The sequence below is a fragment of the Poecile atricapillus genome, chromosome 19, assembly GCF_030490865.1.
Source record: "Poecile atricapillus isolate bPoeAtr1 chromosome 19, bPoeAtr1.hap1, whole genome shotgun sequence".
Taxonomy (NCBI): Eukaryota; Metazoa; Chordata; class Aves; order Passeriformes; family Paridae; genus Poecile; species Poecile atricapillus.
In genome coordinates this window covers 3,502,893-3,517,097 of record NC_081267.1, presented here as the reverse complement: position 1 = coordinate 3,517,097, position 14,205 = coordinate 3,502,893, and the positions used below count along the sequence as shown (strand labels likewise).

Here is a 14,205-nt window from a genome sequence, read left to right as displayed (position 1 = left end):
TCTGGAGAAAGGAAGAGCCACAGCTGGATCAGACAGAACCATTCCCCACTGAGGAGGTGGCATGTTCAAGAGGCAATATTTGTCAAAGTCATGGATAAGGATCAGGAGAAAGGCCAGGTTATTGGGGCTGGCCAGGGCCCTCCCTCCTCCAAAAAGCCCCTACACCAGATCGACCCTGAGACTGGGAAATTGCAAGGGATCTCTGGGTGTGCATGGCCTGTGCTGCAGTTTGGGCCCCCTGTCAGCTGATGCCAAATGCCTTCCTGCAGAGGCTGGGGAGAAGCTGCAGCCAGGCCAGGCTGGAAAACAGCCCTGCAGGGCATGAAAGCAGCAGTGGGGCAGTGAGGCTGATATGGATCCCTTCCTGCCATGCTGGGCACAGCGTGTCCAGATGTGCAGGGAAAGCCCCCGGCTGCTGAGTCTCAGGAGAAGGCTGAGGGACATGGACCCACCATGGCGTATATCCAGATCACTGAGCATCTTGTCTTCTGTAGGTTTGTTCCTCCCTTTAAGAGAACCTTAACAGAAAGTATTTCCATTTCAGATGAATGGATCCCACAGAACCAGGGCTCAAGCCTGTGGGATCAGCAGGGACACACAACTCACCCCTGTGATGGGAGCTGGGCTTGTGTGCAGCAACCAGCAAAGGAGCTTGAAATGTCCTTGCTGCAGACACACCTGTAACTCAACAGCCACAGAAGCTTCTGTCACCTGGTTCCTGCCAGGTTGTCAATGATTATTCCTTGTTGGGACACTGAGAACATACCTGCATGGTGCTCCAGAGGCAGAAAATCTTCATGAAGCCAAGCTGCTGGAGAAATCTTCCTACCACGCTTGTCTAGAAAGGAGCACAGATCAGAACCATTCCATGTTGTGCTGGGATCCCCTTCTGCTTTAGGGAACTGGACACTGCAAAGTGTTTGGGTAAGGCCTTGGGAGACAGATGTCAATGGACATGGCCAAAGCTGCAGAGGGGCTTGGGGAGCTCTGGGCTGGCTTTGGTCACTCTCAACACCCTCTTTGCAGCCCCTGTGCAACATCCCTGGTGGGGCAGTAGGACCAGCCCAGGGCCCAGGGGCTCTCCCTCCCACAGAGGAAACCCCAAGGCCTTGGGCCAAACCACAGCATTCAGTGCCACAGGTAACGGGACCTCCCTCCTGCCCTCTCTCCTTCAGCTGGGACAGCTCCCCCAGCCCAAGGGGACAGAGCCAGGCCCTGTCAGGGCACACTGGAGCTTTACCCTCCCCCTCAGCCCTTTCCCCACCATGGGCACCCCTTGCAGCAGCTGCCAGGTTTTGGGACGTGTCTCCCATGGAGGGACCCCAGCAAGACTGCTCAGTAGCCAAGTGACCTGAGCCTGCTCAGGATAATTCCTCTGCACTGTGCTCACACTGCCAAGCAGCAGAGATGGCAGCTCAAGCCTCAGCAGGGCTCAGGCCCAGAGACACAGCAATTACCTCCTGGAACTGTGACTGTGCCTGGCATGGCCTCCCTTCCTGCAGCAGAGGCTGCCCATGAGCCACTGCTTCCTCCGGGAAACGCTGCGTTCAGCACAGCCTTTGGGTTCATATCTGGAGAAAGGAAGAGCCACAGCTGGATCAGGTGGGGCTGTTCCCCAACAGGAAGGTGGCATGTTCAAGAGGCAATACTTGTCAAAGTCATGGATAAGGTTGAGGAAGCCATCAAAACTTTGGAGCCAGGCCAGGGCCCTCCCTCCTCCAAAGAGCTGCCATTCCACATCTACCCCAAGACTGGGAAATTTTCAGGGGATCTCAGGGTGTGCATGGCCTGTGCTGCAGTTTGGGCTCCCTGTCAGCTGATGCCAAATGTCTTCCTGCAGAGGCTGGGGAGAAGCTGCAGCCAGGCCAGGCTGGAAAACAGCCCAGCAGGGCATGAAAGCAGCAGTGGGGCAGTGAGGCTGACATGGATCCCTTCCTGCCATGCTGGGCACAGCGTGTCCAGATGTGCAGGGAAAGCCCCCGGCTGCTGAGTCTCAGGAGAAGGCTGAGGGACATGGACCCACCATGGTGTCTATCCAGTTCACTCAGCATCTTGTCTTCTGTAGGTTTGTTCCTCCCTCTAGGAGAACCTTAACAGAAAGTATTTCCATTTCAGATGAATGGATCCCACAGAACCAGGCCTCAGCCTGTGGGATCAGCAGGGACACACCACTCACCCCTGTGATGGGAGCTGGGCTTGTGTGCAGCAACCAGCAAAGGAGCTTGAAATGTCCTTGCTGCAAACACACCTGTAACTCAACAGCCACAGAAGCTTCTGTCACCTGGTTCCTGCCAGGTTGTCAATGATTATTCCTTGTTGGGACAGTGAGAACATACCTGCATGGGGCTCCAGAGGCAGAAAATCATCATGTAGCCAAGCTGCCTGAGAAATCTTCCTACCACCCTCATCTGGAAGGGAGCATAGATCAGAATCATTCCATGGTGTGCTGGGACCCCCTTCTGCCTTAGGGAACTGGGCACTGCAAGGTGATTGGGTAAGGCTGTGGGAGCCAGATGTCAATGGACATGGCCAAAGCTGCAGAGGGGCCTGGGGAGCTCTGGGCTGGCTCTGGTCACTCTCCACCCTCTTTGCAGGCCCCGTGCAACATCTCTGGAGGGGCAACAGCACCAGCCCAGGGCCCCTGAGGCCTCTCTCCCTCCCACAGAGGAAACCCTCCCTTCAGTCCTGGGGAAAACCATCCCCAATGCTTCCCAGGGAGAAGGGAGCACTGTCCCTGGAAAGGGGACCGAGGCCGCGGGCTCACCTGCTCGCCCTGCTCGCCATGGAGCAGCCTGGGCAGCCCTGTCAGGCAGGGCCACTGCCAGGAGGAGCAGGAGGAGGAGGCGCAGAGCAAAGGCCATGGTGCCTTGCCCACTGCCAGTCCTGCAGATCTTGCTGCCACCACTGTCCTGACACCGCTGTCCCAATGTCAGCACCGCTGCTGCCGCCGCCGCTGCTGCCACAACAGTCGTGGTCAAGGACTGACTGCTCGGTCCTTGTGGTGCTGTGCAACCACGGGGCTCTGGGCCCTCTGTGACCTCAGAGCCTGCTGTCACCTCAGCCTGCTGTCACCCCAGACACTGCTGTGACCTCATGGCCAGGGTGGAATTGTGTGGGGAGTGGGATCTGCCTTCTTCACTAGGGAGCTCATCCTGCCCTGCAGCTCTGTCCAAGGGCTATGACAGGGTCCCAGCCCAGCTGATCTCACAGGCTGGGGGATGAAGGGATGGAGAGCAGCCCTGCTGAGAAGGACTTGTGGCTGCTGCAAGGTGAGAGGCTGAACATGAGCCAGCCATGTGCCTCCAAAGGAGGGTGCCCAGCAGCTTGAAGGAGGTGATTCCACCACCCCTCTGCTCTGGTGTGAGCCCACCTGGAGTACTGCATCCACCTCTGGGTGCCCAGCACAGGAAGGACATGGTCCTGTTGGAGCTGGTCCAGAGGAGGGACAAAACGCTCTGAGGGCTGGAGCCCCTCTACTTTGGAGATAGGCTGGGACAGCTGGGGGTGTTCAGCCTGGAAGAGAGAAGGCTCCACAGAGACCTGATTGCTCCCTTTCAGTACTTTAAGGGGGCTTGTAAAAAAGACAGGACAGAAATTTTAGTAGGGCCTGTTGTGACAAGACTGAGGGGGAATGTTATCAATCTAAAAGACAATAGCCTCAGACTAGATATAAGAAAGAAACTCACATTTTTTACACTGGGGGTTTTGAAACCCTGATACAGGTTGCCCAGAGAGGTGGGCATCCATCCCTGCTGACATTCAAGCTCATGCTCTGAGCAACCTGATCTAAAAATGTCCCTGCTCACTGCAGGGCACTGGACTAGATGGCCTTTAAATGTCCCTTCCAAGCCAAGCCATTCTGTGCTGCTGTGCACCAGCAGAGCAGTGCTGGAATAATGCTGGGGTGATGATGCTGGCACCTGTGTTTTGGTAGTTGTGCCATTTAGCTGTTGGCCAAGAGAGGATTGATGGGCTGCACAGTGAAGTCTGCAAAGAACAGTGTGCTCAAGGAGAAACAGGAGAGGAACATGGCTTCCAGTTCAGATAAATGCCAGCATTTTGCTGCCCATTCCTTGCTAAAAAATAAAGGAATGTCCTGAAGATCCCTTCAATGTGGGTGCACTATTGGCTGTATCAGTACTTGTGTTCTGCAAAACAGATGAGTTGTTACAGCTTCTTGCCCCATTTATCACTGGATAAAACCCAAATACTGCATTGCTCCATGTCTACTTTCTTCCAAGTAAAGGCAGATTTTGTTCATTCTTGAGTGGGACATATTCATCTGTTGACAAGCAAATTCTTCTTGCCATTCACACAATGCTGATTTGCTCTAATCGGATTGTAATTAAAATCTACCACTCATTGTAATTAAGGTTGATGGATTGTGAGGCAAAGTGTTGCATAATTTTCCCTGGAGAGAGTTTTTCTCTAATTCAATGACATATGAAGACAAGTGTAGCCTACCATACTTGTGGCATTAGTCTCCCACTCTGTCCTTTCCTCTCACCCAAGGGGAGGATCGAGGTCTGCAGGGCTCATCGGTGCACAGAAAGAGTTAATATCTCACCCAGACCTGCAGATGCTCATGATGGTTTCTGCCGGGCAGTGGCCGAAGCAGTCACAGTGATGGATTTCAGGCTGTGCTGGGGCTGTGCCAAGATCTCAGGGGGCCCGGCCAGAACAGTCGTGGCTGTTCTGCCCTCATGGCTGGTCCCAGGCCCCTGCTCCCTTCAATTCCAGCTGCGGGCCGATGGCTTCCCCTCCCTGTGCCCGGCAGCCGCTGGGGCCGCGCGGGCCGTGGTGAAGGGGCCTGGCCCAGCCCAGAGCCGCTCCCGGGGCCTGGCGGAGCCCGGCTCGGTGCAGGCCAGGCTGGAGCAGGGCCGGCCTGACCAGCACCCAGTTAACTCTTCACAGCTGGAAACAACAGAGAGCTTTCCTGGGCTTGCCTGTCTTTAAAATGGGGATTTCACACAAAAGGATACAGCTTCTAAATGGTTTCATAGGTTGTCAGTTCTCAGAGCCAGCCAGCTATTGGTTTTGCTAAGCACAGAGGAAGCTCTTAGCAGCCCCCTCCTAGAAAAATCATTTGCATGGGTGGCTTCTTCTCTCCTCACCAAATATCAACTAATACAAAACCACCACAGACATTCAGGCTGAAACAGGAAGCAATTTTGAAGCAATTGTTTTAAAGCAAAATCAGTAATTAAGCAGAGATTGATGTCACTCCCCCAGACCACTGGAGAGGGACAGTGACTCTGTCACCTCCCCCCTGGCCAGCCCATTCCAATTCCCAATCAGCCTTTCTGGGAAGAACTCCTTCCTATTGTCCAGCCTAAACCTGCCCTGGTGCAGCTTAAGGCTGTGTCTCCTTGTCCTGCCCTCCAGCAGATCCCCACTCGCAGCCAGCTTGGTGTCATCTGCAATTTGTGAGTGCTGGACTCGACCCCCTCAGCCAGACCCTCAGTGAAGATATTAACCAGGACTGGGCCCAGCACAGATCCCTGGGGACACCACCAGGGACTGGACACCAGCTGGATGCAGCACCATCCCCACCACTCTCTTGGCCCGGCCTCCAGCCAGTTCTGCAGCCAGCAAAGAGTGCTCCTGTCCAAGCCGTGGGCTGCAGCTTTTCCAGGGAATGCTGTGGCTCTCCATGTCCAAGGCCTTGCTGAAGTCCAGCTCGACACATCCAGAGCCTTTCCTGCACCCACCAGGCGGCTCAGCTGGTTATAAAAGGAGATCAGGTTGGTCAGGCAGGACCTGCCCCTCCTAAAGCCACGCTGGCTGGGTCTGAGCCCTGGGCCATCCTGGAGGTGCCGTGGGATGGCACTCAAGGGGATCTGTTCCAAAACCTCACCAGGCACCGAGCTCAGACTGACAGGCCTGCAGTTCCCCAGAGCCTCCTGCCAGCCCTTCTTGGGGATGGGCTCACACTGGCACCTCCAGTCCTCTGGGACCTCCCCAGTGAGCCAGGACTGATGAGGAGAAATGATGGAGAGCAGCTTGGGGAGCTCATCCACCAGCTCCCTCATCCCCCTAGCATGGATCCCATCCCATCCCATCCACCTGTGAGCATCTGAGTGGCTCAGCAGGTCTGTGACTGCTTCCTCCTGGATTACAGGGGGCTCTTCTGCTCCCTGTCCCCATCTACCAGCTCAGGAGAACACTTGTCCTGAGGAAAACCTGTCTTAATGTTGAAAAGGTGGTTTTATTTATTTAATGTTTATTAAATATTTAAAATTTTATGTTTATGTTTTATTAAATATTGAGGCAAAGAACGTGTTGAGTACCTCAGCCTTTTCCTCATCTTTGGTAACCATATCTCCCCTAAGGAATGGAGGTTGTCCATAGCCTTCCTTTTGCCATTAATGCATTTCTAAAAACATTTTTATTATCCTTCATAGAGGGATCCAGGTTAAGTTCTAATTGAGCTTTCACCTCTCTGCTTTTCTTTCTGCATGACCTAATGACATCCTTAAACATTTCCTGGGCTGCCTGTCCCTCTGTCCAAAGGTGATTCATCCTCATATTTTCCTTGAGTTCCTCCAAAAGCTCCCTGCCCACTCAGGCCGATCATTTTCCTCACTAGCTCATTTTTCATCAGAGAAGTTCAGGCTGTTCCTGCTCCTTCAAGCTTTCTTTCTTGAAGTGTGTCTATCCTTCCCGGAATGCTTTGATTTAAAAGGCTGTTTCTCTTAAAAAAAACTCAGTACCTGATTTGGTACTCCCCAAATCTGCATCCTTAATTGGCTGAAGTCTGCCCTTCCTAAGTCCAGTGTAGGAGTTTGGTTGATGCCCCTCCTTCTTTCACAGAATATTTCAAAACTCGATGATTTCATGGCCACTGTACCCCAGGCAGCCTCCAACCACCACATCCCCCAGCAGCCCTTCTCTGTTTGTGAACACCAGGAGACACAGCTTTCCTGGGCAGTGGCAAGAGAAGGAAACCTCCCCAAAGTGCAGCTTGGCAGGTTCAGCCTGGAGGGGAGGAGAAAGAAAAGTCCCTGCCAGGGTAGAATTTTGGTGCAGGAGGTGTCCCAGCGTGAGACTGGACCATGCCATGGCTGAGTGTGCCAGGAGCCGGCAGTCAGTGGGGCCCAGGGATGCTCCAAGGCACTTGGAGTTTTGCTTCTGACTCCTTGAGCAGCTTCTTCAACCTTCTCTCAGTGCCTGAGGGTGCTGGACTCAGCCCCAAATCCAGCCTGGGGTTCATTAAAATACAGAAAGCCTCGGGGGCTCTTTCTCTTCCTTCCGTTGTCTTCAAGTCCAAGGCTTGTGCAGCTGCTTGGAGTCACTTTGGAATTCTGTTGAGGAGGAAGATTTGAAAATCTACCCTGTTTTATTTTTTTTAGATCAAGGGCATATTTTTTAATTTTCTAGTTGAGAGAAGAGGTGACAGAAGCATTTCCCAAGTAATCTTGATGCTGAAAATCTCCTTAGGAGGTCTGGTCACAGAGAAGAATGAGCCCCTTGTGGGCTGCCCCTGTTTGGACAACCTGCTCCTCACCCCGAGCCTCAGCATGTCTGACATCGCCCACCTGGGACTGACATCCCAAAACATTGAAAACATTTATCTTTATAATTTTTCTTTATCATTAAAATCTAATTAATTTATAAAAATAAATATTTGATTTTTATAATAATATTGTTCTGTATTTTTATAACCTAACTTTTATATTTATATGAAAGAATTGATCCATTTTTAGCAACTAAAACCATTATTGGTCCTTGGTTCAAAGTAACACAATTCCCTTCATTAATTAATTGATCAAAATTTCTCCCTCTTTATGCTAATTACTCCTATTTTTAGTCCTTTGATCATCTTTTTTAATAATTTTCTCAGACAGGGTAAAAGGAGCCACTTTGGGGTCCACGGGGACTTTTCTGGGGAACATCTGGGGCAGTTTTGGGTCTGGGGAGGGAATTTAGAGAGAATTTGGGGGTCTGGAGGACACTTGGGGGAGCCGGGTGGGCACTTGGAGGGGCACTTAGGGATTCTGTGGGACAATTCGGGATCCAGGGGAGCACTTGGGGGTCCAGGGGGGCACTTGGACGTCAGGGAGGGGAATCTGGGGGCCCTTTGGGGTCCGGGCGGGCACTTGGGGGGCTGTAACAGGGAATCTATGGGGCGCGGGGGATGATGGGAGTTGTAGGCACCGGTATAATACGGTTTAATGGGGCCGCGGAGCATCACGGGAGTTGTAGGCGCAGCTCCAATGGGTTCCGGTGAGGCGCGGGGCATGACGGGAGATGAAGTCCCGGCTGGAATAGCGCTCTATGGGCGCCGCGGAGCATGATGGGAGCTGTAGTCCCGGAAGTGGCTCGGAAGGCGCGTTTGGCCGTGCGGGGAAGACACTTGGAGAAAACTTTTGCATCCGAGCCTTGGCTGCAGGTCCTGGGGGCGAATGTATACGGCTCGGGAGCACTTGGGGGGAGCCTGGGGAGCTGTAACCGGGATCTTTAGGGCGCGGGTACGGCAGGAGGTTTGGGCGCGGAACTGTGTTGTGGGATGATGGGAGATGAATTCCCAGGAGTGGCTGGAAGGGGAATCTGTGGGGTCAGGAGCATTCAGGGATCCAGGGACACTTTGGGGGGCCTCGAACGGGCGCTGAGGGGGCACTCGGGGATCCTGGAGGGTTTGGGGGATACTTATGGGACATATGGGGGGCGATCCCGGGGTTCTGGGGAGCGCAGGGCATATTCCCAGTTCCTCACAACCTGGTCTCAATTGCCCCCTGGAGGCTCCTGCTCACTGCCAGTATCATCCCAGTATGATCCCAGTATGATGTCAGTACACAGCCAGTGCAATCTCAGCCACTGCCAGGATGATCCCAGTACAAACCAGTCCCTGCCAGTGCTGCCACTCCTGGGATCCCCCAGCCCTCTCTGTGTTCCCCCCTCCCGCATCTCCCCAGAGGAGCCCCAAGGGCTGGCAGTCCCCAGCCAGGGTCCCCAGCCAGCCCCAGGTTGGATCTGCAGCCCCCAATTTTCCCAGTTTCCCTCTCCTTTTCCCCGGGCCGGGTTCCCCCCGTCCCCAGCGGATGAGAGCAGCGGAGAGCCCCGCGCTGCCCATCCCGACCTGTCCCGGCTCCATCCCCGCTCCTGCCGTGGGCTGTGAGGGGTTTGGGAACGGGGCACCGAGGGTGTCAGTGCTCCTGGGGGAGGAGGAGGAGGGATGGAAGAGGAGGGATGAAGAAGGAGAGAGAGAAGGGATGGAAGTAGAAGAAGGTGAAGTTAGGGAGGATGAAGAGGAGGAAGAAGAGGGACAAATGAAGATCAGGGGAGGTAGAAGGGACCACGAGGTCGAGCACTCCCTGAATACACAGCCCTCCACCTGTGGGATCATCACCCCCCCCATCCCAGCAATGACTAGGGTGGGGGAGCTCGGCCCAGATATCCTGGGGGATTCCTGGGTTGGGTTTTATGGGGGGGATGTTTGGAGAATGAAGAACTCCAAAGCTGAGCAGAAAATGCCCCTTGGGGGGCATTGGGGGGTCCTGGTGGTGGCTGCTGTCAGAGGCAGCCTGGAGGAGCAGAGCCGTGTTTTCCTCAGGACCCCAAAGTGGGGAGCCCAGAGAGGGGGAGCGCCACAATTCATGGGATCCTGAACAGCCTGGAATGGAGCAGGGGGGACTCCTTGGACGTTCTGCACCCCAAAGCAGAGAATCACGGGAGAAGGGACCATAGGAATCCAAAAAGCCCCATCATCCCTAAATGAGGAGATGGAAACGGGGGGAACTTTTTGGATTTCTGGCACTCCCAGCAACCTGGGGTGGGCAGGGACTGAGCAGACAAAGCAACCCCAGTGCAAGCACGACCCCCAGCAGCTGGGACAGAGAGGAACCCCTGAACCGCAAAGGGGAGAGAACAGAGTTGGGGAACTCCCGGGAGGCATTTTCAGGGCTGAATTTTGGTGTTTGGGAGGTTTTTATGGGCCCCAGATACCCGGTAACTTCTAGAGATGAACTTGGTCAGGAGGAACACCCTAACCCAATGTGCTCGTGCATTATATTTTTCCCCAAACCAGGATTTTTCATTCCCAAACCTTGGCCAGATGGAGAAGGAGGCTGCGAGGAAGAGGAAGATCTCCCAGGACACCCAGGCAGGTGAGGATGAAGTCACTGCCCCTTTCCCCCTCTCTCCTGCTCCATCTCCCAGCCCAGCCTGGCCCCCGGCTGCAGGACAACCCCGCTGCCGACGCCGTCCTGCCGGGGACGCACTGGGGGGATCTCCTTCCCCTTCCCTCTGGCACAGAGGCAAATCCCATCCTCTCCTTGTCCTTCCTCCCCCAGACAAGGAGCTGAGGATGGAGACCAGGGCGGAAAAATCCCCACAGCAGAACCTCGTGGAAGAGGCCGTTTTGAGCAGCTCCACAGTGCAGGAATCCAATGAGGAGGAAAATCCCCAGAGATCCCGCAGGAGGAGGGGCTCCAAACCCATCCCAGGGTGCTCTGAGGAGGAAAGACCCACCCTGTGCCAGGAAGGCGGCCAGAGATCCAGCCGGGGCTCTGAGCTGGTGGTCCATGAGCAGCTTCAGGATGGGGAGAAGCCCTACAAGTGCTTGGAGTGTGGGAAGAGCTTCAGCCAGAGCACCAAACTGCTCCGCCACCGGATGATCCACACTGGGGAATGGGCCTATCAGTGTAGGGAATGTAGGAAGGGCTTCAGCTGCAGCTCTGAACTCATCCGTCACCAGCGCATCCACACTGGGGAGAGGCCCTACGAGTGTCCTGAGTGTGGGAAGAGGTTTCAGACCAGCTCCACTCTCCTCCAGCACCAGCGGATTCACACGGATGAGAGGCCCTTCCGCTGCCCCGACTGTGGGGAGGGCTTCAAGCACAACTCCACCCTCATCACCCACCGGCGCATCCACACTGGGGAGAGGCCCTACGAGTGTGGGGAATGTGGGAAGAGCTTCAGAAACAGCTCCTCCCTGACCATCCACCAGAGGACCCACACTGGGGAGAGACCGTACGAGTGTGGGGAATGTGGGAAGAGTTTTAGCCACAGCAAGAGCCTGATCTTCCATCAGAGGACCCACACTGGGGAGAGACCCTATGAGTGTGGGGAGTGTGGGATGACCTTCAGTCAGAGGTTCCATCTGACCATCCACCAGATGATCCACACTGGGGAGAGGCCCTACGAGTGTCCTGAGTGTGGGAAGAGGTTTCAGACCAGCTCTACTCTCCTCCTGCACCAGCGGATTCACACGGATGAGAGACCCTTCCGCTGCCCCGAGTGCAGGAAGGGCTTCAAGCGAAACTCCCACCTCATCACCCACCGGCGCATCCACACTGGGGAGAGGCCCTACAAGTGTCCCCAGTGTGGGAAGAGCTTCACCTGGAAATCTACCTTGACCCAACACCAACAGAAGCACCGGTAAGGGAAGCCCTGCGAGTGCCCCAAGTGCAGGAAGAGCTTTGTGCACTGCTCCAGCTCCATCCCCCATCAGAGGGCCCACGTTGGGCAGGACCTGATGACCCACGTTCCCAGTGATCTGTGTTGGGAACACAGTGGGCTGGAGGCCATTTTATTTTGGTTTCAATTATCTTTTAATTCATCTTTATCTATTTTGAACAGAGAAATAATGGTAAAAATCAACAAATTCATCAAAGGCATCTAAAACCTCACATTTTACTAGTGCTTCAAGGGAATCTGGGAGATACTTGGGAGTATTTGGGGGTTGTGGGGTTATTTGGTGGAGTTGTCTCCATTTCTTGGCACTCAAAGAGACGAGAGGGTTCGATCTGTCACCTCAAAACCACTCTATGCCACTGAAACCTACTCAGTCCCTCTCCAAAATTATTCAATTCCACAGCCCCTCAGGATGTGATGCCTCATGTTTTAGCTTTCATATTTTTCATATTCTCCACTGCCTAGATTTGTAGTTTTGAGCTTCCTATTAAGTATTAGTAAGCTCTCTTCACATAGTAGGTAGACAAAACAATTCCTTTTCTAGCTTGATACCAAGGACAGTTGTTACAAGTTTCAGGCCCAAAAGCATAAACAAGGGTGGATTGAAGAGAGAAAACAAGAAGGATGGGACTTCATCATCTGAAGCTGTAACTGGACAATGAACCCAAATATGCAGATGGACCTCAGCTTATAAAAATGTGAGACCTTGTGATCACTTGTCCATTTTTGTGACCATTTCTGGTCTATCTTGGGTGTAGCCCTGGCCAGGCTCTTGTACTGCCCATGGTGTATTTAAATTCTTCTAATAAACTTTATTCTTAACTCTGTCTGGGCTCTGTTCTAGGTCAGCCTTCTGAAGGCATCAGGTGGAATGGGGTTGGAAGGGGACTGGGTGAAGTGGGATGCAAATCAGGAGGGGTGAGATGGGCATTGGGGGGGGCAGGATGGGTGGGATGGAGTTTGGGAGATGTGAAATGAGAGAAAGAAGGCTTGGGAATGTGTCTTGATGTCCAGCAGGGATGGGATGGGTTGGGATTTGGGATGTGGGGTGGGGTCTGCAATGAGACAGCCAAACTTTGGGGATGATGAATGGAGCGGGAGGCCATTACTGAGTTTTTGTGTGAGATTCCCCCACCCAGGGAGGCAAAGATTGAGTTTCAAATTAATATTGTTAAAGTGAGAGGTGTGGGCAAGAGGGAATTCCATCCCTCTGCCTCAGAGGATGGGCCCTGTGAGCCCAGGAAGAAACTCCACCCTGGACCCCTCGTGGGGAGGCAGCCCAGGGATTTCTGACTGGGTTTGGGCCCCTGGGGTTTCTCCCTTGCTGTGTTCCCAGTGGCCCCTGACCTTGAACTCCACCCTGGTTCTCAAACCCCATCTCCCTGCCTCTGTTTGGGGCTGTCTCTGGATCTGAGTTTGTTCCTGAGCTGAATAAATGTTTTCCTGAGCAGAATCCCATCTCGTTGGTGTCTCATGCCTGTTCCTGGTAACTGTGGCCTCCCTGGACATGATCCTGCGGCCCTGGAATGCAAGAACCCGCAAAATCAAGACCCCACTCCAGACCTCAAAAAATCCCAAAATTCCCTAAAATTTGCCCAAATCCCCCCAAATTCCTTTAATTTTTCTAAAATTACCTTTTTGTCCCCCTCCAGGACCAGGTGCCTTCGCTGGATCTCGAGGACACCCCCAGGAATTTGGAGGGGGTCTCTCCTCCCCTGCCACCCTCAAAAACCCACAGCTTTTGGGAAAAAAAATTTCCCCAAATCCCTTGGATTCAAGGGGGAGTTCCCCATTTTTGACACATTTTTTGGGGGTTCCTCCCAAAATTTTTCAGTTTTTTTGCCTCTTTGCTATTTATTTAATGGTTTTAGCATTTTTCAAAATGAGATTTTTTTGTGGTGGTTCCCCCAATCTTTTTTAGTGGTCCCTCAATTTTTTTCTGGGGATTCGACCCCTTCCGCAATTTTACCTTCGTCCCCCTCCCGCTAAATTGGGGTGAGGGTGTCTTTTTTTTCTGTTATTTTTCTTTTTTCCCTTTTTTTTTTTTTTTATTTTTTCCTCTTTTTTATTTATGTGCACTTAATTTGGGGGGGCTGAGGGGCAGGAATTTTGGGGAGCGGTTGTCGGGGGGGCTGCTGGAAAAGTTGGGGAGACCCCCTCTCTCCAAAGGAATGTGAAAAATCCTGAGAATTCTGGGATTTCCCCCCCTACACCCCTGCCCAAGGTGTGAAAAATGTGAAATAAAAAAATTTACATTCTCAGCTTTTTTGTTTATTCTTGGGGAGGGATTTGTGATTTTGGGGGGGTTTTGAAGAGGGGTTGCTATTTTTTTGGGAGGTTCTCCCAGTTTTTGGGGGGAATTTGGGGGTTTGGAGGGAAATTTTGGTTTTTGGGGGAAACTTCGGGGGTCCTGGGAGGAATTTTGGGGTTTTAGGGCAGGAATTTTAGGATTTTTTTGTAACATTTGGGTGCTTGGGGGAGAAATTTGGGGTTTTGGGGAGAACTCTGGGTTTTTTTAGGGGGAGGATTCGGGGTTTTGGGGAAAAAAAACTGGGTTTGGGGGGGGGGGAAATTTGGGGGTTTTGGGGGGGGGAATTTGGAGTCCAGAGGGGAATTTTGGGGAGAGGGGATTTGGTTGCTTAGGGGCACCCCCCGATATTTTTGGGGAGGTATTTAGGAGACTTGGGGGAGAAAATTTTGGTGATTTGAGGTGTAATTTGAGAATCTTGAAGGGCGATTTGGGATTTTGGGAGCATTTGGTGGTTTTGGGGAGAAAATTTGGGGGGGTGG

At 53.1% G+C, this 14,205-nt stretch overlaps 1 pseudogene; it reads left to right on the top strand.

Annotated features, from left to right (window-relative positions):
- The window catches only part of LOC131586325 (uncharacterized), a 1,027,770-nt pseudogene that overhangs the window by 574,730 nt on the left and 438,835 nt on the right, over positions 1 to 14,205 (top strand).